Below are 22,416 nucleotides of genomic sequence, written 5' to 3'. Positions count from 1 at the left end.
ATGGCTATTACTTGACCCAGAGCTGAATTTTGGAATACTGGGCCAGATTTTTGTTCTGTGTAATTGTGCCATGGCCAAAATAGAATTCAATTACCACAGGGGAATACCTGGCCCACTGAAAAAAAATACCATACTTCTGATGAGAGAGCAAAACATTTAAAATTCATCCATAATAGAATGACCAACTAAAGATGCACTGTTCTTGAAATGAATTGAACTTTTTTTGGCAATGAAACACTCACAGCTCAAATAATTTTATAAATGCCACTTCTATCATAAAATAGATTTTCTTCTTCCCCCAATTTATGGTTTTGTTTGGCATGCTATTTTTCTTTTTTGTAGTTCTTTTATGGGGTCCTATGCAGTCGTACTAATTTTTTCTTCCAACTCTGTTAGAATGTGAACAATACTTGTCCATTTTGGACCATATTTTAGTGACCACAGGAAGAATGGGAAATTGGTGAGAAGAGAGGTTAACTAGATTCTCATAAAAGGGGAAGAAAACAGAAATTTTAGTTGAGCAATAGCAATAATATCTTATTAAATAATACTCATGGGCTTGTGTACCTGGGAAGCAGCCTGGCTATAGTGGAAAGAGCCCTGGCTCTGGAGTCAATGGACCTAGGTTCAAATCCTGACTCTGTATATTTAATGCTTCTGTGACTTTGGGCAAGTTATTTCCCTGTCTTGTTTCTTTCCCTTGTTTCTTCATCTGAGGTAAAGTGATAGGATTGGATTACATAATAAAATCATAGATTTTAAGATGGAAGGGGCCTCAAGTTCACCCCCACCCTCCACCCTGATTTTATAGACGAGGAAACTGAGGCAAAGAGCTTAATTGATTTACCTAGGGTCACACATTAAACACATTTCTAAAGCAGGATTTGAACCCAGGTGTTTCAGACTCTTGTACTGGATCTAGATGACCTCTAAGTTTCCTTCCTTCTATAAATCTATGAATCTGTGAGTTCTTCCTCTGACACTTGTGATAGGGGCATGTCCCTCAATCTCTTTCTGATTCCTCTCTTTTCTCCTCTGTTAAAATATGGATTATGGTACCTGTCTTACTCTACCTCATAAAGGTGGTGCATAGGAATCAAATGCATATAAATGCAAGTGCATTGTAAAACATAGAGGCTTTCATTTACTTTGAAGCTTTGTTTAAACCATTAACATTCTGCCTGGGTCCAGCCCCTCTGCCTCACCCTACTTCCTACTGGAAAAGTTCTAAACCTAGGACAGACTCATATGATTCCTGGTTTTGCCCGACTTTTCCACCCTAAAAGGATCAGAACTTTAGAATTACCTAGAAAGACCAAGTAGCATTAATTAGCATAATGTATTTTTTAATCCATTAAGTCAAAGAAAATATAGTAGGATGATAATTTTTACTTTAAAATTAAATTATAATAAAAATTGTCATTCTACTATATTTTCTTTGCCTTAAGGAGTTTAAAAAATGCAGCTAGGTGGTGCAGTGAATAGAGTGCCAGGCCTGGAGTCAGGAAAGCTCATCTTCCTGAGGTCAAATCTGGTCTCATACACTAGATAGGTGACCCTGGGCAAGTCACTTAATCCTGTTTGTCTCAATTTCCCCATCTATAAAATGACTGGGAGAAGGAAACATGAAACCACTGCCATTTTCTTTGCCAAGGAAACCCTAAAAGGGATCAAAAAGTGTCAGACATGACTAAAAATGACTGAACAAGAAAAACAAAAATATAATATCTTTCTTATGTTTTTTTATTGAAGGTACATTGTATGGATATAAAACATTATAATTATTGTGAAATTATCTTAAAAATTTGTGTCAGTTGATTTACTTGGTTTTAATGACCTTGAACACATAGGAAGGGTACCATCACTTTAGCAAGGCAAGCATGAAAATCTAATTTTATAAGCTATTGGCAATGATCATTTTTTTCTACAAGAAGTCTCTTTGTTTTCTTTCTTTCTTTTTTAAGATTCCCTATAGAGATTTTTTGAAAAGTAAGGTCCTTCAGTGTGTTTTTTAAAATGTTTTAATATATAGAAATTCTAGTCATTATTTCTAGAAAGAGATCTACTGCAGAAAGTGATTGACACTTTAATTTATCTCCCTTATTTTCAAATCTTTGAAATAAAGATGACCTCAGGGAGGCATTGTGAAAACTCTACAATTACCTTAGTACTTGGAAGTCACCATATATTTCTATTTCTAGTATACTGAAGAACAATAGAATGCTTTAGGAAAAGAGTACTTTCCTTCTCTGATTTAATAGTTCTGTGATCAACTTAGCTTTGATTTGGTTAATGATGGGAATTCTAGTTGCAGAAGGACATCCTCTTCTGATTGCCTATTTTACTAGTACATATCTTGGTGATATTTTTGGTTTTGATAATTGTCTTTGCTCTGATGGGAGGGATAAGTTTCTTTGCTACAAACTCAGAAAGACTAAGATGTGCTTTGAAAGACCCTTGAGTTGATTTCAGCAGATGTTTCCAAGCCAGAGCCCATCTTGATTTTCATCCATGTGGTTTTCTATTAAACTAAAAGGAAGTCGGGCATGTAATTCTGTGGACTGAATTGGCTGTGGGCAAAGGGTTAGTGGTGACTGATAAATAAGGCTACACACAGGGTACTGTGAAAAAAAGGAATAAACAAAAGTTCAATAAATAAAAGCATTGGCAGTGATTTTCCCCCTAGATTGTTGCATGTAAAAGGATGGTTTATTACTTTAACATTATTAGTTTTCTACTTCATTTTGTCTAATAAAGTCAAAGCTATCATTGGACAAAAGTGAAATCATAGGAAGGATAATCAAAGGTAACATTTCTAAATCCCTAATTTCTTGAAATTTGATCTCCTAACTTCTCTGCATGAGGAGAAATTTTCTTAATTTGAGAAGAATTAGATATTTTGGGAAGAAGGGGTTTGGGGTCTTCTTATGGAAATGAGTTGCATGGGATTTTATTTTCAAGTATCTTGTAAGATAGGTAGCACAATTAAATGTCTAGGTCCATTACCTCAACTTTGACATAGACAGGGTAAATTTAATCACTTTAAACTAATCAGCAGTGTGCTGTCATGGGGAACTTAGTACTGTCATGTTTAGCCAAGACCACAAACGAGTTAGCAACACTAGGACCTTCATTTCTTTATTCCTTTTTTCCCCATTTTTTTCCTTTAAAAAAATGTATAATGGTATCTATTAGTCAGAAGGTTTCCTTGGGGAAGGGTTTCTGGAAGTCCAACCAAAACAATACCAATAATAGATCTTTGAGTCAGATGGAAGAATTGAAGGAATATATGTTCCTCCTCCTTTTTCTCTTTCCCTCTCAGTGGGGAAAAGCTTATACGGAAAGCACACTGATTGAACTGAAAGAGGTCAAGGTTTATGTCCTTCCAAACCAGTTCTGCAATCTTAATGAAGACAAAGACAATCTACTTCCCATGTGTTAGGCAATGGAAGAAATGATTCTTGGTGAACCCAAAGGGGACTACACAAAAACATGCAGGGTAAATTTGTCTTGGGTGAGGAGGAGGTGGGGAGAGGTCTATGTGTTTTGTGATAAATACTCTGTTAGTATCTTTTATTTCCATTGGGACCCAAAGAGTTGAGTTCAATTTGGAGCTTCCTTCTGCGAGGCTTTCAGTAAATGATGAATAAAACTGTTTCAAATAATTATGTCAGCGTCCAAGTTAGCTTGTGTATCTGTTTCTATAGTCATGGCCCCAGAGGTACAGAGTAGCAGAAATATTCACATTTGTGGCCTTCCGAATGATAGATAGCAAAAAGCAGGAGGGGGAAGGAAGAAAAATATTGAAACTAGTTGCTTTTTTTAGGACAGTAACTATTGACATCCATAATTGCCACAAAGTAATCTGACTTCTCCAAGGGATGGATATTCCACTTCTTAGAGAACCATATGACCATACTTGGATAGATGTTTCATAAAGGACATCTGAAGAGAAGGAAGACTTACTTCTTGAATGTCTCTGTTTATGTCGAGACCATAGATCTCTTTATAAAACCATTCTTGTAAGTGATCCTTGAAATTGAGAAATTACTAGAGAATATTTGTTAAGGCTCTGTCTGTTCTCCCTAAAACAACTTAGCATAGAGATTAGACTAAAATAAACCTATTGGGTTCAGAGAGAAAGTCTGAACCTTGTCATCTGATGGTTTTGTGTTTGGTATAAATATATGCACAGTAAATCTGAGCTGGCATCCAAATGATCTCTGGAAATCTACGTGCAGGTGTGAAGTGATTACTGAGTTACTTCTGTTGGGGTCTCTGCAAGTTTTAGCAAGGTTAAAAAAAGATTTTTTTTTTTAGCAAGGATTAAACATTTTTTAAAGAACTAAAGGATTAAGAAAATCAAGTGCCCTTGTTTATTATCAGAACCAGGAAGGAGGCTTGGAATTCTAAGGGTTTCCTTTGGGTATTCTGGTTATTATAATAGTCCTCTAATAAGTGGCCTGACTTCCTACTCCAAAGTCTCTGTAGTCCCGGAGACAAAGTCCCTGGAGACAATTAACCCCTCCTTATTTGAAGAAATAGCTCTGCTTTAGGCCCAGGGGCCAGTGTACTCACTGCTATTTTGCCAGAGGAATGGATCTGTGACTTCCTCAGTGTGAGCACTCTCTCCAACAAATGAGAACTACCTCTTAGGCTCTGTGATTTTTAAGCTTGTCTTTTCAGAAATCCTCTGGAAACCCAATTCACTGAATGCCTTCCTCTGGTTCTTTTAACATTGTGTGTGTGTATGTGTGTGTGTATTTCAAATGATGTATTATGTCATTTTTACCATACATGAATCATCTAGGTAACATACTGCAAAGTATTTGCATCAGACAGGTACCTTTCCATTGCCCTCTGGGTTACTCATAATTTTATTTTTCCTCATATCATGGTTCTTAGGCATATCGTGCCATTGTTTTTGCAGTCATAAGCAATTTGGGATAATGGAAAATACTGCATGACTTCTCAAGAGTAGTCTATCTCAAAGTAGCAGGATATAAAATAAATCCACATAAATCATCAGCATTTCCATACATGACCAACAAAGTCCAGCAGCAAGAGATAGAAAGAGAAATTCCATTTAAAGTAACGGTAGATAATATAAAATACTTGGGAGTCTACTTGCCAAGACAAACCCAGGAACTCTATGAACACAACTACCAAACACTCTTCACACAAATCAAATCAGATCTAAATAATTGGAAAGATATCAATTGCTCATGGATAGGCAGAGCTAATATAGTAAAAATGACAATACTGCCTAAATTAATTTACTTATTCAGTGCCATACCAATCAGGCTACCTAAAAATTATTTTATACAGCTAGAAAAAATAATAACAAAATTCATCTGGAAAAACAAAAAATCAAGAATATCCAGGGAAATAATGAAAAAAAATTCACAGGAAGGTGGGTTAGCGGTACCAAACCTGGAGCTCTACTATAAAGCGGCAGTCATCAAAACTATCTGGTACTGGCTAAAAAATAGAGTGGTAGATCAATGGAATAGGCTAGGCTCAGGAAATGCAGTAGTAAACGACACTAGTAATGTAGTGTTTGATAAACCCAAAGACTCCAGCTTCTGGGATAGGAACTCAGTATTTGACAAAAACTGCTGGGAAAACTGGAAGATAGTATGGCAGAAATTAGGCATAGACCAACATCTTACACCTTATACTAAAATAAGGTCAAAATGGATACATGATTTAGACATAAGAAGTGATACCATAGGTAAACTAGGAGAGAAAGGAATAGTCTACCTATCAGATCTTTGGAAAGGAAAACAGTTTTTGACCAAACAAGAGATAGAGTATATTATAAAATGCAAAATGGATGATTTTGATTACATTAAATTAAAAAACTTTTGTACAAACAGAAGCAATGCATCCAAAATTAGAAGGGAGGCAGAAAGCTGGGAAACAATTTTTGAGGCCAGTACTTCTGATAAAGGCCTCATCTCTAAAATATATAGGGAACTAAATCAAATTTATAAGAATCCAAGTCATTCCCCAATTGAGAAATGGTCAAAGGATATGAACAGGCAGTTTTCTGATGAAGAAACCAAAGCTATCTATTCCCATATGAAAAAAATGCTCTAAATCTCTAATGATTAGAGAGATGCAAATAAAAACAACTCTGAGGTACCACCTGACACCTATCAGATTGGCTAAAATGACAAAAAAGGAAAATAATAAATGTTGGAGAAGCTGTGGGAAAATTGGAACACTAATCCATTGTTGGTGGAGCTGTGAACTGATCCAACCATTCTGGAGAGCAATTTGGAATTATGCCCAAAGGGCTATAAAGCTGTGCATACCCTTTGACCCAGCAATACCACTTTTGGGTCTTTTCCCAAAAAGATCATGGAAGGGGGAAAGGGACCCACATGTACAAAAATATTTATAGCTGCTCTTTACGTGGTGGCAAGGAATTGGAAGTTGAGGGGATGCCCATCAATTGGGGAATGGCTGGACAAGTAGTGGTATATGAATACAATGGAATACTATTGTGCTATAAGAAACGATGAGCAGGAGGAGTTCAGAGAAACCTGGAGGGTCTTGCATGGGCTGATGATGAGTGAGATGAGCAGAACCAGAAGAACATTGTACACAGTAACATCAACATTGAGTGTTGATCTAATGTGATGGACTGACTATATTCTTCTCACCAATGCAATGGCACAGAAGAGTTCCAGGGAACTCGTGATGGAAGAGGATCTCCAAATCCAGGAAAAAAGCAAAAACAAAACTGTGGAGTATAGATGCTGAATGAATCATACTAATTCTTTTGTTTTTGATGCTGTTGGGTTTTTTTCTATTTTGAGGTTTTTTCATCATTGCTCTGATTTTTTTCTCTTATAACATGACTAATGCAGAAATAGGATTAATGTTTATTATGTGTATATATATATATATATTATATATATATATATATATATATATATATATATATATATATAAAACCTATATCAGATTACCTGCTGTCTAGGGTAGGGGGGAGGGAGGGGAGGGAGGGAGAAAAATCTGAAATTGTAAAGCTTGTATAAACAAAAGTTGAGAACTATCTTTACATGTAACGGAAAAAAATAAAATAGTGGATAGACTCTTAAAAAAAAAAAAAAGAGTAGTCTATCTTGGTCTCCATATCCTTTCTGTTCTAAGCCCAACTGAACCATAGGATTATCTATTTGGAACTGGAAGGGACTTTATTGGTTCCTTTGTTGATCATCATTTAACAAAGCAAGAAATTGAGGCCCAGAATAATTAAGTTATTTGCCCAAGGTTACATGAATAGTAATTAACAGAGCTAGGATTTGAACTCAAGTATTTTGATTCCAAATCCAGTAATCTTTCACTGTCTATTACCTTTCATGTGTGTGTATGCGTATGTGTGTATATGTGTATTCACTGTGCTTATCCAGAAAGCTAGACTGACTCAATGTGACAGTTATTCAAACATATAAACACCTGTGCTTTTCATCATCCATTTTGATTGGATAGCCCAATCTTTCTCACATAGCTGTGGTTTTCACTAAGAACTATTTGTCATATTCTGAGGTTTGATACAGTCAATGCTCAACATTCATGGTTTAACTTCTGCGATTTCAAGTACTCTGTGATTTTATTAGTAATCTTATTCTCATTTCCATGTTAAAAACCACACATCTGAGTCTTTGCATAATAGAGAGAAAAATGAATGGTGTGATGTATTCCAGTTTGTGGAGTGGCTGGTATCCTACGAGGAACTTCACTTGTCTTGTTCACCCTACCATTGTAAAGAGCTCCCCATGCATTCATTGTATCTTTTCATTGCTTGCCTTTAAAACTTAGGTTTTGTGTTGCAATTTATACCTGCAAAGCATAGTGCAAGTCATTTGGGCTATAAGGCCAAGTGTGCAAAGTCAGTGATGTGGCTTAGTGAGAAAATAAAGGTATTAAATAAGCTTTGTGCTGGAATATTTACAGCCACTGTTGGCCTTGAGTTTGGTGATAACCAATTGATGATTCCTTATATATCTACAAAAAGGAGGAAAGTATTTATGTACTGTAGATTTCATATGTATTGAAAAGTGAATATTGTCTGAAATAATTTTTATTATCGGACATGTAAATACAGAATTCTAGGAAATTACTAGTGAGAAAAACTTTATTTTGAATACTGAAATTATGGGTTATTTCATGGTTATTGTGTTAAGAAAAGTGCGTATTATCAGAATTAATGTTTTATTATAGATAATTACAGTTTTTGGTGACGGCAGAAACTTACACCCATCTCTATTTGCTATAGGTTCAATTTATCAACATTCACATTTTTTCCTTTCATAACATTTTCTAGGAGTGTTACTTACCCCTGCAGAAGTTGAGGATTGACTGTAGTACCATGTCATTTGGGGGGGGCGGGGCAATGAGGGTTAAATGATTTACCCAGGGTCACACAGCTTGAAACTGTCACGTATCTGAGGCAGGACTTGAACTCAGGTCCTCCTGAATCCAGGGCCAGTGCTTTATCCACTGTGCCACCTACCTGCCCCTAGTACCATGTTATTTTTAAAACAGACTTATTAGAGGAACCTCACCCTTGATGGAGAATCCTCTAGCAAACATTCAATTTTATTTTTTAAATAGTATTTTCTTTTTCCAATTACATGTAAAGACAATTTTAAACATTCATTTAAAAAAGTTTTGTGTTCCAAATTGTTCTCACTTCCTCCCTCTTCTCCTCCCTTTCTAAATTATAAGCAATTTGACATAGGTGATATATGCACAATCAAATAATTTAATTTAGCAAACATTTGGTAAGGGCCTAGGCAGCATCCTAGGAATACGAAGACAAAAAATATATAGTTCCTGTGCACAGGGAACTTACATCCTACTAGAGGGATCCAACATGAATATAGATAAGTAAATACAGGGAGACAGAACACTAACAAATGGAAGGTACAGGGAGTGCTTCACAAGGGCTATTTTAACTGATTTGAGTCCTAAAGGAAGTTTGTAATGCATTCTGAAATGTGAACTTGAAAAGGAAGTGCATTTGAGCCATAGGGCTTTATGTATATGCACAGCTGGGAGATTGGCATGCCAAATTCTTTTGTTTGGACTCTGCAAGGGCATCTTCGATGATGCAGGCAAACATCTCTTTTTTTTTTTTTTGGTGAGGCAATTGGAGTTAAGTGACTTGCCCAGGATCACACAGCTAGTAAGTGTTAAGTGTCTGAGGCCAGATTTGAACTCAGGTCTTCCTGAATCCAGGGCTGGTGCTCTATCCACTGCGCCACCTAGCTGCTCCCACTGGCAAACATCTTAAGTGAACACATCTCCAGCTATCACTGAGTCTCCAACTCTTACTCATGGGCAATATAAGGACCCATGCATTCATGTTCTGAAAAAAAGCATCATTAGCTGTGGTGAATATATTTCACTGACTGAGATTTCCGTTGCTTGATTCCCAACTTTTTGAGCAAATTTGAATTCTTACCTGTTAAATCAATTGTTTTAAGACTAGAGTTATTCCTAATCCTTCCAGGGTCTGATGAGGCACATGAACTTTAGTCTACATGTCTAGACTTTTGAGGTATCATCCATTTGTCTATCCTACTGCTAGGTTCCCCTAAGACTTACTACCTAGATATCTCATTTCAGTGTCTAATGTTTGGGTTCTGCTAATTCCTGGTTTGTCTTTTTCCTGTCTTACCATAACTTGGTTCTGAAAACTTTTATCACTATTTCTTCCCTTCCGCCCTAATCATACAAATGAGAAAATATGTAAAATCATAAAATGGAAAACTACTAGAGAGTAAGCTAAAGATATTAATTTTGTTGTTCGGTTGTGTCCAGCTATTCATGACGCATTCAGGGTTTTCTTGGCAAGGTTACTGGAGTGGTTTGCTTGTCCTTCTCCAACTCATTTTATAGATGAGAAAACTGAGGCAAACAGGGTTAAGTGACTTGCCTAAGGTCATATGGTTAGTAAGTGTCTAAGGCTTGATTTGAACTCAGGTCTTCCTGATTCCAGTCCTGGCACTCTATCCACTGAGCCACCTAACTTCCCACTTACATTCATATCCTCATTTTGTAGGTGAGAAAACCAAGGAGCAGAAATTTTTTATTTACTTCAATTCAAAATATATTTCTTGAGCCCTCTATAAAAGGCTTTAAAATGACTTGCTCAAGGTAACGCAGCCAAATGTGTAAAATCAGGATGAGAATTCAGATCTAATTCTTAGTGCTGAGCTTCTTTCCATCTACCATATTTCCTTCAAATATGTCTTAACACAAAAACACCCAATTGTAAAATTGTGCTTTGTTATAATTTATAAAGCAGGAAGCAGATTTTGTATTTTTTTCTTGAAGTTTTCTTATTATGAAACATTCAGCTCATCTCCAGAAGTTATCTTGAGTCCACCAGTGGTCAGTGCAAATTAGCAATAATTGGAGTGCGTGACTCCTTTTGAGTCCCTTGGAAGAGCCCAATAAAAGTCAAGGTATAGGAGGAAAGAATACCAATCAATATTTCCTTCTTGTTTTCTTGGGAAAACTGTAACTTAGAACAGGGAGAGGGCAGACCCCAGAAGTTTTAGTGCTCAGCCTATTGATCTGACTTCTCAAGATAGGCACAGCACTGGTAGATAGATGTCAGATCTCAACCCTAGGCTTTGTTAATTGCCTCAGATTGAACAGAAGAGGAGAAGGCACAGCAGTGTTAGTCTCTTCACAATCCTACAAATAGAAGAAGGAGCAGGAGCAAGAGCAGCCTTTGATACTCTGGAGGTAACATTGCCCACATATTGCTGCTTATCAAGGTGTGTGCATAAAGATATTGAAAATTCTGGAAATTAACTGACTTCCTTGATCATGATACAAGATTCAACAAGCCCTTGGCTACTGGGACCTATCCCGCAGCCCTTCTAGGCAATAATGATGGGCATTGGAAGCTCCACCAAAGTGATGCCTATTGCTGCAGTTACTTGTGTAGGAATTTCCAATTTTCATCAAGAATCAGTCCACAACACACATCTGGATTCTTGACACTGCATGAACCACTCCTCATGGCACTGTATTAAACCTAGTAGCAGAATTTGAGCAATAGGAATTTTAGTTGGGGTTCTTCCCTGTCTGTCCCTTCGAGTTGACTGTACCCTGAGTTATTTGTCCTCTACCAGAGTGGGAGAGAAATAGCCACTCGGGTGCTAGGACCAGGCAATGACAAGAATGGCAACTCTTGACTATAGGGTGAGGGCAGTTGGGACAGAAAAATGAAAGAAAAACTCAGATTTGCTTCTTACTAGATAGTCATGTGACCTTGGGAAAAATCACTTACCCTCTCTGGGCCTCAGTTTCCTCGATCTGTAAAATCCAGGAGTTGGCTTAGATGAAGCCCAAGGACCCTTCCGGCTCTAAATCTGTAATTCTGTGATAGTCGTCTAAAACCAGTAACATGTTTCTGCATGCATATTGATAGAAGGGCATTGATGCTGGAGGCATATTTCCAAATAGGAAAGCAAGCCCATTTCTCAATGGCAATTAAAGAGAAAATTGGATTTAATTTGTAAAATTCTTGTTTCAGGTGACTCAGTTGGGAATGTGCTTGAAGGAAAACCTCAATTAATCAGAACCACAAATTACTTTCAAGTAGATTTATTTTTCTACACTCTACTTTGAGGAGAATGCCTTTAATCAGAGGAAAAGATGTTCATATCTTTACTCATTTAAAAAGGCATGTTTCTAGGTATACCCTAGGGGTCACTATAGATTCAGCCTGGCCTCCTACACTTTATTTATCTGTAGCCTTGTACAAAGGCAACTAATGTTTTAAGCCTTAAAGTGAGATTGTGTATGTGTGTGTGTGTGTGTGTGTGTGTGTGTGTTATTGTAACCAGAATTATCTTGAGGGCCTTGTAAGATCCCAAAACATAAAAGAAAGCTCATTATGGTCACTGAATGACTTACTGAAACAGGAAATTGAACTAATGTATTTTTAGAAAAATTTTCAATAAGACTTGAAATTGTAAAGACTTTAATGGTCACCAGTTATTTGACTCATTATTTGCCCATATCAATTTTTGACATTGCAATATTTAATAGAACATTCCTCATACAAAAAAATTATATGAGGGAGGGGGGAGGATGAATTTCCAAAATGAAAAATGGCATGGAATGAATGAATTGATTAGGAATTCAGTTAGCTAGAATCTACCTTTCCCAAGTCATCCTAGTTAGTTATTGTTCAGTCATTTTAGTAGTGTCTAACACATCATGATCCTATTGGTCTTTTCTTGGCAACGATACTGGAATGGTTTGCCATTTCCTTCTCCAACTCATTTTTCATATGCGGAAACTGAGGCAAACAAGGTTGAGTGACTTGACAGCTAGTAAGTATCTGGGGTCAGGTTTGAACTCAGGCCTGGTGCTCTATCCACTATGCCACCTCACCACCTAGTTAAGTGGAGATTAATGTCCTCAGTAAGGTAATGGATCCATAGATTATCAGAACAAAACCTACCAGTCTGGTTTTGCTAGTGAGATGAGTGATGAAGGTCTATGTCCTTTCGAATGCATGACCTTGGGCAAGTCACTTAACTAGTCTTGGCTTCATTTTCTATATCTTTAAAATGAAAGCATTGAATTCCATGACCTCTAAGGTGTCCTTCAAGTTTAAATAGATGGTTCTCTTACAAGGGTACAGAGAAGAGGGTTTTCTGGTTTGTTTGTGTAATATCCCAGTTTGGCCTAATTTGTTGTTTTACACCAAAGCCAATGGGCCCTGGAGCCATTACTGCTCTCTGTGACCTAACTGGAGGTCATACACAGCAGAACTTTCAGAGAGAACCGTGGAAAGTCTAAAGAACTTGAAAATAGGTTTTCCACTATCTGCTTCATAAATCAGCAGTATTATATGGAATAAAGTCAAATATGACCAAGCCGCTGTGGAACTGCTGAGAACTGGGACTGCCCTTGCTGATAAGCAACATTTTTGAGCCCGTGAATGTAACAGACAGAGGCAAGCTGAGCTATCTGAATGCTGTAGTGAGCAGTAATAGCAGTGAGGGGGCAGGGGCTGAATCAACTGCTCATCACCACTCAGAATCTCTCTACTCACAGCCTTTCAGATAAACAGGAAATATGGTTTAATTTTCTGCCTGCAAATAATGAACAGATTTGGTGAGTAACTATCTCCCCCAGCCCAATCTTATATCTCCTCCCCATCACCCCACCCCCAAATTCCCTGCCTGACACTTGCATTCGGCATTTTTCCTACTCTGAAAGCTCATTACTCTGCACGTCTGGCATTGTCAGCTGTGAAGTCACCCCTTTTGCCAGCCCAGTTGATTGATTTTCTCTGTCCATGCTGTCCTGGCCTTAGCTCTTTTCCCATCTGCCGAAATCAGCTTGCCTGTGGCTCTGCGGGCATTTCCCAGTGTGAAACTGGACAGCAGACTTCTGCATAGGCTTCTGCAGATATCAGGGGCTAAGCAGCATTGCTACCCTCCTACAGTTTATTTAGCATTTTTGAATAGAAACATTGCATCTTTTCCACCCCTTACATATTCATTTGGTGAATGCTAGACTGAAAATGAGCTCTTAATGAGCTGGTAGCCGAAATCAAACAGTTGAATTGAGAAGCTAATGAATCCCTCCTTCCTTTTGATAAATACAAAGCAATGAACATGTTCGCCCCTAAAGTTCAAGCACTGATTAACAGGCTATGCAAGATTTTGATCTCTTGAGCAAATATACTTTATATTATTAATCCTCTTCTCTGTTTCCTGCTCCAAGTCTATGATCTCCTGTTGGAAAAAGTCTCTTTTTTATGTCCCTATATACAAATTGTCTTGTCAATTATGTTCATTTGGATGGACTTAGATGAGTAATATTGCCATCTTATGAAACATGATCATCCTGGTAGAAGCTGGGACCCTTTCTTCATCATTCTGAAAATCAACAAACCACTGTGTTTTGGGGCTTACCCTTTTAGTATTGAATGTGTGTGTGTGTGTGTGTGTGTGTGAGAGAGAGAGAGAGAGAGAGAGAGAGAGAGAGAGAGACAGAGACAGAGACAGAGACAGAGATAGAGAGAGACTGAGAGACAGAGAGAACTCGAGAGACTGAGACAGCACGTGTGTGTTTCTTGTATATTTATATAGTTAACCACTTAGAAATTCAGCAAGAAACAAGATCATTAAATGTGATTGATTGCCATAGTCAAATTCCACTGGAACCTTCCTTTCCCTAATTGTTAATCTTATAAAGTATGTATGTATGTATGTGGTGGGGAGAGTAGGTGTGGGGAAAGGGTGGAGGGATAAATTGTGTTGCTTTGTTATCACTGTTCTTAACTTTCCCACTAATCAAAACCACCCCATCAGTGAATACAACTACAAGCCTTCATAATTAAAGCAGCCTGAGCAGGACAGTGAGGTTGCTGACAATCCCATATTCTTCTTTGTGTGGTCCATGTGTCCTCCATGGTTAGTTTATTCTTATAAAGGAAGAAAATGTTTACCAGCTTTCTGCTATTTCAGTGATGCTTTCCCCCCCAATCTAATTTATAGGGTTGACCGTGTCTCCTAGAGGGCTGCTATCAATTCTGCGGTTTCCCTCAGAAGTCGTGCTTAGTGATGTCTGGACACCAAATGGAAACCAATGTTGCTGAAGTAAATAACTAGCAGTGAGTATTTTGGTTTTTGGTTCCCCTGTTCCCCTTTCCCCAGAGATCCAATGGTTTGCTTGGAAAGGAGAAAAGAGCTTACTATTTGACCTTAAAATTGATAAAGGGGCAAAACTGGTTTGTTCTAGTTATTAGCTTTAAATTGGACTAAAGGGTACTGGCTAAAAAGCGATAAACTTTGATGGATGGGGTAATTCTGATCCTTCCAAGCAAGGTCTCTATTTTCCCCAGTCAGTTTTGCTTATCTTTTGAATAAATTATTCTTAAAGTTAAAGTTGCCTTTCCACCACCTGTGTGTGTGGGTGTGTATACATACACACCCACACACACACACACACACAGATCTATCTATCTATCTATCTTATATAGGCCTATCTATTGACATTATCATATTAAAAAGAACATTATTTCATTGTTATGAATTAAGAAAATACTCTCCATGTTGTTATTAGAAAAAAAATATCATCTCCTTGAAGGCAGGAAACTTTTCGTTTGTTTGGCTTTTCTTCTATTCCCCAGTACTTGACACAATGCTAGCACATGATAAGTGCTTATTAAATACTTGCAATTGATTGAATGCTTGAAGTAAATCTTCTATAGTAGGAAGTGAGATGGATGGGTTGGAAGCCCTAAAGAAGATCTTTACAGCACATTTACCATTAGTTGAGTATTGTAGTTATTGAAGGACAATGTGAAGTAGACATTTCCCTATGGTCTATCTCTATGGCAGGAAGCCCCTCAAATGATACTTGCTTCAGCCCTTGGAAAACACAGATTGAGAGCTTATGTGAATGTGGACAATTCTCTTAATGCCTTTTGGCTTTCTGCCTAATTGAAGAAGAGAAACTGATTGACTCTACCTAAAGAACAGATGAACTTTAATTTAGCCAAGGCCCATGGTTGTAATTTTTTTCCTTTGTATCAAAATAGCTCCCAATAACCATTCCAGAGAAACCCCATCCAGAGCATTCTCTTCCACAAAAGAAAGAATTGCCCCCCACACACAATGCTAACTATAATATAATGGAGTAAATGTTTTCAATGCTTTTAACTTATACTGTCTCCCCCCTCCCCCCTTTTTTCCTTCTTTTTCTCATTCTTTTCAATGCTAGGAGTCACTTTTGTTAGGAAAGTTTGAGCAAAAACATTTCACTTGAATAGTATGTAGCTCCCAGATTCACAATTTTCATCAATTTCAGATAACTGATAATCAGTAGGTAATCTTAAAGAGGTACACACTCTTTGAAGTATAGGATACTCCTTTCCTGTCTAGATACTTCCTAAAAGAAATCATCCCTTTCCTTTTTACTTCCTTTATGGAGTCTTCCTTTTCCATTCCAGTCCACAGCAATCTCTCCTTCCTAATATCTCCTATAACAACTCTTCTTTGAATCACTTATTATGCATGGACTATGGATAGCCTGGCAGTAGTATTTAACTTTCAAGTGTGTATACATTTGGGATCCAATGAGACTATGAGGTCCTGAAAGGCAAGGGACCATGTCTCATGTTTGAATCCTCATAGCAATGAGCTCCCTGTTATTTTCAAATCAACACAGCATTTATTGAGCACATATCACTTAATTGTTCAGTCATTTTTAAGTCATATCTAACTGTTCAAGACCCATTCGGGGGTTTTCTTGGCAAAGACACTGGAGTGATTTGCCATTTCCTTCTCCAGCTTATTTTACAGATGAGCAAACTAAGGCAAACAGGGATAAGTGACTTGCCAAGGGTCATACAGAGAATAAATGTCTGAGGCTAGATTTGCACACAGATTCCTGACTCCAGGCCTGGCATTCTATTCTCTGTGCCACCCCACCTACCTACCCTTATCATTTAATACACAAGAACAAATGAAATAACCTGAAAAGCTCATAGCAAGCCTTAGAGTCCTATATAAATAAATCCTAGTTATTATTATTGTTAACTATTACTGTTACTACTATTACTCTTCCTTAGTGAAAAGCATTGTAAATTGTTGGAAGAGATTCAGAACCTAAATAATTTTTAAAAAAATGTCTGCCCTCATGGATATTTCAGTGAAATAAGCAAATAAAACACAGAAACCGAGCTTTGATATAGAGTATTGCATGGTAAGCATATTGGAAAGTTGCAAAAGAAAACAGAGTGACAGAAATTATGAATTGGGGGCAATGTGAGATAGGGGAGGATCAAGGAAAGATCATGGAACAAGGTGGTAATAACAATAGCATTTATATGGCACTTGGCAGCTAGGTGATGCAGTGAATACAACACCAGCCCTGAAGTCAGGAGGACCTGAGTTCTAGTCCAATTTCAGACACTTACTTAGTTGTGTGTCCTTGGACAAGTAACTTAACCCTGCTTGCCTCAGTTTCCTCATCTGTAAAAATGAGCTGGAGAAGGAACTGGCAAACTATTCCAGTACTTTTGCCAAGAAAACCCCAAATAAGGGATCATGAATAGTTGGACATGACTGAAAGAACTCAACAGTAACAATATAGCATTTACTTTATGCCAGCTACTATGCTAGGCAATTTACAATATTATGTCATTTGAAAATTCAACAACCTTATGAGATAGGTACTATTATTATCCCCATTTTTCAGTTGAGGAAATCAAGGCAAACAGATGAAGTGACTTGTCCAAGGACATATAGCTGATACATGTCTAAGGTTGGACTTGAACTCAGGTCTTCCTGAGTTCAAGTCCAGTACTCTATCCACTGCACCACCTAGTTACATATACTTAGGTGATATTTGAGTTGGGCTCCAAATGATGATTAAGGTTCAGAAGCAAGGCATTCCAGACATACAGAATAGCCTATTCAAAGCTCCATGAGGGTAGGCATTGTGTCTTATTTAACAGCAGGCATTGGAGGCAATTTGAATAATGCTTTTCATTCAAATAGAACATTTTTCAAAGAAAGGCCTTTTGGGGGGAGAGTATGTTAGGAAGATGTGTGTATCTGTAGGTAAATGGGAAGATGCCAGGGGAGAAGGAGAGACTGAATATACTTGAGAAATTGTTTAAATGCTAAAACAAGATTAGGAGGTGACAGAAAAGTGAAGGTAGGTTTATTAAATCTTAGTGAAAAAATAGAGATGCATTTTTTTCCACTAAAGGGAAAGGGAGATATGGATAAAATTTTGGTAATAGAACAGGGGAATTTAGGAAGGTCATGGCATATAGCTTTATAGTATTGGAGGAGACTGACATTCACTATAAAGGGAGATGGTTGGGGAAGAGAAAAAGTAAGAAAATGTTCGGAATAGTCCCTGTGGGGAAATGTGATAGGGAGTTGATATGGATGGAGAAGTATTGTAAAGAAATGTCAAGGAATTCTCTGAGATTATTTGCCATCATGGTTTGGTGGGTGAAATTGGTCTGTATTTCATTAATTTCTACAGCTATAATAAATAGCTTTGAAATAAGAGTGAAGAAAATGTATAATATAGGCTATTATCCAAGGGTAAAGATTTTCTGGGTATGGATGGTAGAGTGTGAGGGGGCAAAAGACATTCTAGGTTAGGAGTTAGAGAAACATTAAGATGCTGGATAATGGGTTCAAGGCTGAAAGTCAGAAGGGGGCATATGAGCTGAGAGAAAAGAAATAGGTTTTGATAAGGGTCAAAAAGTAGATTTAATGTAAGTGGTAGGCTGAGTTAGGGTGAAAGGATAGGTTGCTGACTTAGAGAAGGGAATTTCTACATCATGAAAATTGTGTAATTCTGAGAGATGGTGAAGTATAAGGTGTGCTAGAAAGTGAATTGAGAGATTATGTGGTCAGGTTGTTGAGGGGTAGCTATTAATGTGAATATTAAAGATATTGAAGATTATGGTAAGAACCTTGTGGGATGGAGACAATGAATCAGATACTTGAGGCAATTACAAAGAAAGTATAAAGAGTGATCTGGATGGAATTCAATAGATGACAGCAGAAATAAAGGGAAGAGACTAATATGAATGTATATATTAGATGCTCAATATTTAATGAAAGGCATGAATGTCTTTGGGTACTAGACTTGTTGAATTCAGTCTACTGCTCTCAATATTAACTAAAAGGTTCAGTTAGACTCTAAGAATGATATGGGGGAAAGGTTCACCTAGAATGTTAGACTTCATCTAGTCAACCTCCCTCATGTTACAGATAACAAAAGCCTAAGTGACTTCCTCATAGCCATAGAGTGACAGAATGAACACCAACCCTAGGTCTCCATACTCTTAATCCAGTGTACAGTAACAACTATTTGGGATATCGTTAATTTTACCCAAACAACCGATTGTTCAACTACATTAATTGATTAAACAAAGAATTGCTCACTACTTGAACATACGTTGGACATTATTAGATGCATGTGCTTGGCCCTAATTTAAGCTTTAACATAATACAACCATTGGGTGTGTGCTGGTTTGTTGAATATGCTGCAAAAGTCATTAGTATTACAAGCAAAATTTGGTAGGCTTAAATGTGAATGAGTCTTTTATGAAGTAAAATCAAGTTTTCTTTTTCTTCCCTTGGAGATATTTTTATTAAATGCTTGTATTTTAAAATAAGTATATATATATATATATATACACATGATTATGAGTCTAGAGCTGGAAATAACCTTAAAGACTATCTAGTCAAACTCCCTGATTTTACAGATGAGGAAACAAATGCTCAGGAAGGTTAACTAAAAATCTTACCCAATGCCATGAAGATACTAAATGTACCTACATATATATATATATATATACACACACACACACACACACACACATACATATATATACACATATATATATATACATATATGTATATATATATGTTTAGGATTTTGCTTTGGTTTTATTTAGGATCTATGGTTTATATATTTATATTATGTGTCTATATTTATATACACACATAAATACATACATACTCTACGGTATATAGAATACCCCTGTAGAAACTGTCTCCACTAATGAAGACTGACAACTTTCCAATAACTTAAAGAATCTTTGAGAGTTGTGTGGGACACTGAGAGATTAAAACATCACACAGCATTTTTCTGTAAGAGGAATTGATCCTCGGCCATATATGGCCCTCTATCCATGATGATATTAATTTCACCTATACATACATATACACATATATGTATATATATTCATACAGAATCCAATATACATGCATATGGCAATATGTGCAATTTGAAATGAGCTATGACTCATCAGGATGGCTCTCAAGACGTTTCTTACATCTCCCATCTGCAGTCTGTGTAGATCAAAACATGGTAAGAATAGTATTACATTCCAGAGTAACCAACATTTGGGTAGCTTTCAATCTTTGCTTCCTGCAGCTGGAAAAAAAAATCAGTTATAAAACAAAGTAGATTATGTGAAGCTATCCTAAAGAAATGCAGATAACACTGAGCTGTTATTTTCAGTTACTGTTACCAGTCGAGAAGTTTTGCCACAGTGTGTACTGTGAGTTCTGACTGAATTTGGGAATGTCGTGGGTTGCTGAGAGAAACTATGTAAAATGTATTTTTGCAGTTCCAGCCATTCATATAAACTCTTAGGTGTTTTTACTTTATTTCGGATCCCAGAACTATCAAATTTGAAGAAAATGGTGTATGCCCATGAGAACGAAATTAAAGGTTGTGTTTTTATGTCTTCATGTTCCAAATGAAAGACAGGTAGCTTGACATTGTAGATAGATGAATAACATTGGTGTAAGAATATCTGGATTAGGATTAGCTAGATTGTGCAGTAGATAAAGCACTGGCCTTGGATTCAGGAGGACCTGAGTTCAAATCCGGCATCAGACACTTGACACTTACTAGCTGTGTGACCCTGGCAAGTCATTTAACCCTCAGTTGCCCACCAAAAAAAAAAAAAAAAAAGAATTCCTGGATTAAAGTACTGCCGGTAACACGCAGTTGCCATGTGACTATAATGTACAAATAGCTTGAAGACCTCAAGGCCCCTCCAGGCCACTTTCTTAAACTATGAGTTACTATCCATCAACACAGAGTGACTGACTCTGTACCTGGTACTCCCCATGCTGATAAAATCAGAGTTTTAAACCAAAAAATTATTCTATGTTGAATGTCAGTTACAACTCAATATGAATAAGAAAAGTAGATTCAGTATTGAAATTGGAGTTGGATAGTGGTGCTCAGGGATTGTCTCAGTGAATTGGAATAAGTTGTCTTTCAAAAACATAGTTGTAGGGGCAGCTAGGTGGTGCAGTGGATTAAAGCACCGGCCTTGATTCAGGAGGACCTGAGTTCAAATTCAGCCTCAGACTCTTGACACATTACTAGCTGTGTGACCCTGGGCAAGTCACTTAACCCTCATTCTCCACCCCCCACCTCCCCCACAGAAACCACACACACAAAAAAAAACCAATTTGCAGTTTGGAGGCAGCCAGGGTGTGCAGTGGATAAAGCACTGGCCCTGGATTCAGGAGTACCTGAGTTCAAATCTGGCCTCAGACACTTGATACTTACTAGCTGTGTGACCCTGGGCAAGTCACTTAATCCCCGTTGCCCAACAACAACAACAACAACAACCAAGCAAACAAAGAAACAAAACCCATAGCTATAGCAACTGTAGTTAACATAGTTAACTATTATATGATAAAGTCAGGAAATATTTGTTAAGTATATCCTTTGTGTAAAGTACCATGTGAGGTTCCTTGAGACATATAAAAGATTATAGGATGTCATTCCAGTCATCAGAATTTTACTATCTAATTATTTTGGAGATAAGAATAAGACACATGATAAATTAAAATATCTTAAGGATGTGTTACTTCATTGGTGTAGGTACTTCTTTCACTGGTGAAGAGCACAATCCATCTATAACTTAATAAATGAGTATTAGAGAGTTGCCTAAAACTAAGGACCTACCATAGTTACTTGTGACTTGATCACAACTCCTAAGTGTCAAAGATGGAGGAAAGTTAATCATGGATGAATTAAATAGCAGATATGTAAAGACTTAAGACAATACATGATAACATACGTCATGAGTGGTATAGAAAATAAGGTATAAGAATTCAGAGGCAGAAAGAAAGACAGAGCCAAGATGATGGCGTGGTAGAAAACAGTACAGTGAAATCCTCTCCAAAAATTCCCTCAAAAAGATCTAGAAAGGCAAGAAAAGAATCCTAAAGGAGAAATGTGGAAAAACTGACTGTGAATCAATTTGTCCAGTACAACTCAGCATATGGAAACAGACAGAAAGGTCTGTATACAGGGGAGATCCAATTCTGGATTAGAAATTGAGGGGTGGACTGAGAAGGGGATGTGAGAAAATTACTAATAATAGGGGTTTGGGGACTCACCAGGGGCTCCCGCTGAGAGAGCCTGGCATAATCTTTCTTAAGGTCAGCCCAGAGTCAGGAAGTTACCTCACTCAAAACCACACTACCTGAAAGCCTTGTTCCTGCCAGAGATCTGTTCTCTGCTCTGACCTCAGCACACTGTGCCAAACCACCCTCAAATCCAGTGAACAAATAGATTTGAGTGATGCTAGCCATTAGCTTTGAACAATATGTATAGGTGAGCTCTGCTCCTGCCCTCAGCAAGCTTTGCACAGACACTTGCTCTCTTGGCCTGTGGTAAAAAAAAATAATTATTAGCTATTTAGCTAATCTGGAAATTTTTTATAATTTTTGGATTTATGAAAAATGATAAGTTATAGAAAAACTATAATTGGGCCATAAGTCCTGCAGTGGTTGCCATTCAAATGTGAAAATATTTATAACTAGGGCTAATTGGGGGGATAAATCT

General features: G+C 37.3%; 1 protein-coding gene across 1 annotated transcript in view; it reads left to right on the top strand.

Annotated features, from left to right (window-relative positions):
* OTUD7A (OTU deubiquitinase 7A) overlaps positions 1-22,416 on the top strand; it is a 430,692-nt gene that overhangs the window by 94,843 nt on the left and 313,433 nt on the right. The window contains 1 exon segment of the mRNA XM_043984737.1: positions 14,556-14,671. The gene's annotated coding sequence lies outside the window, so the exon portion shown is untranslated.

The sequence above is a fragment of the Dromiciops gliroides genome, chromosome 2, assembly GCF_019393635.1.
Source record: "Dromiciops gliroides isolate mDroGli1 chromosome 2, mDroGli1.pri, whole genome shotgun sequence".
In the NCBI taxonomy this organism is placed as follows: Eukaryota; Metazoa; Chordata; class Mammalia; order Microbiotheria; family Microbiotheriidae; genus Dromiciops; species Dromiciops gliroides.
The sequence above is the reverse complement of the archived record's forward strand: the minus strand, read 5'-3'. Positions and strand labels throughout refer to the sequence as shown.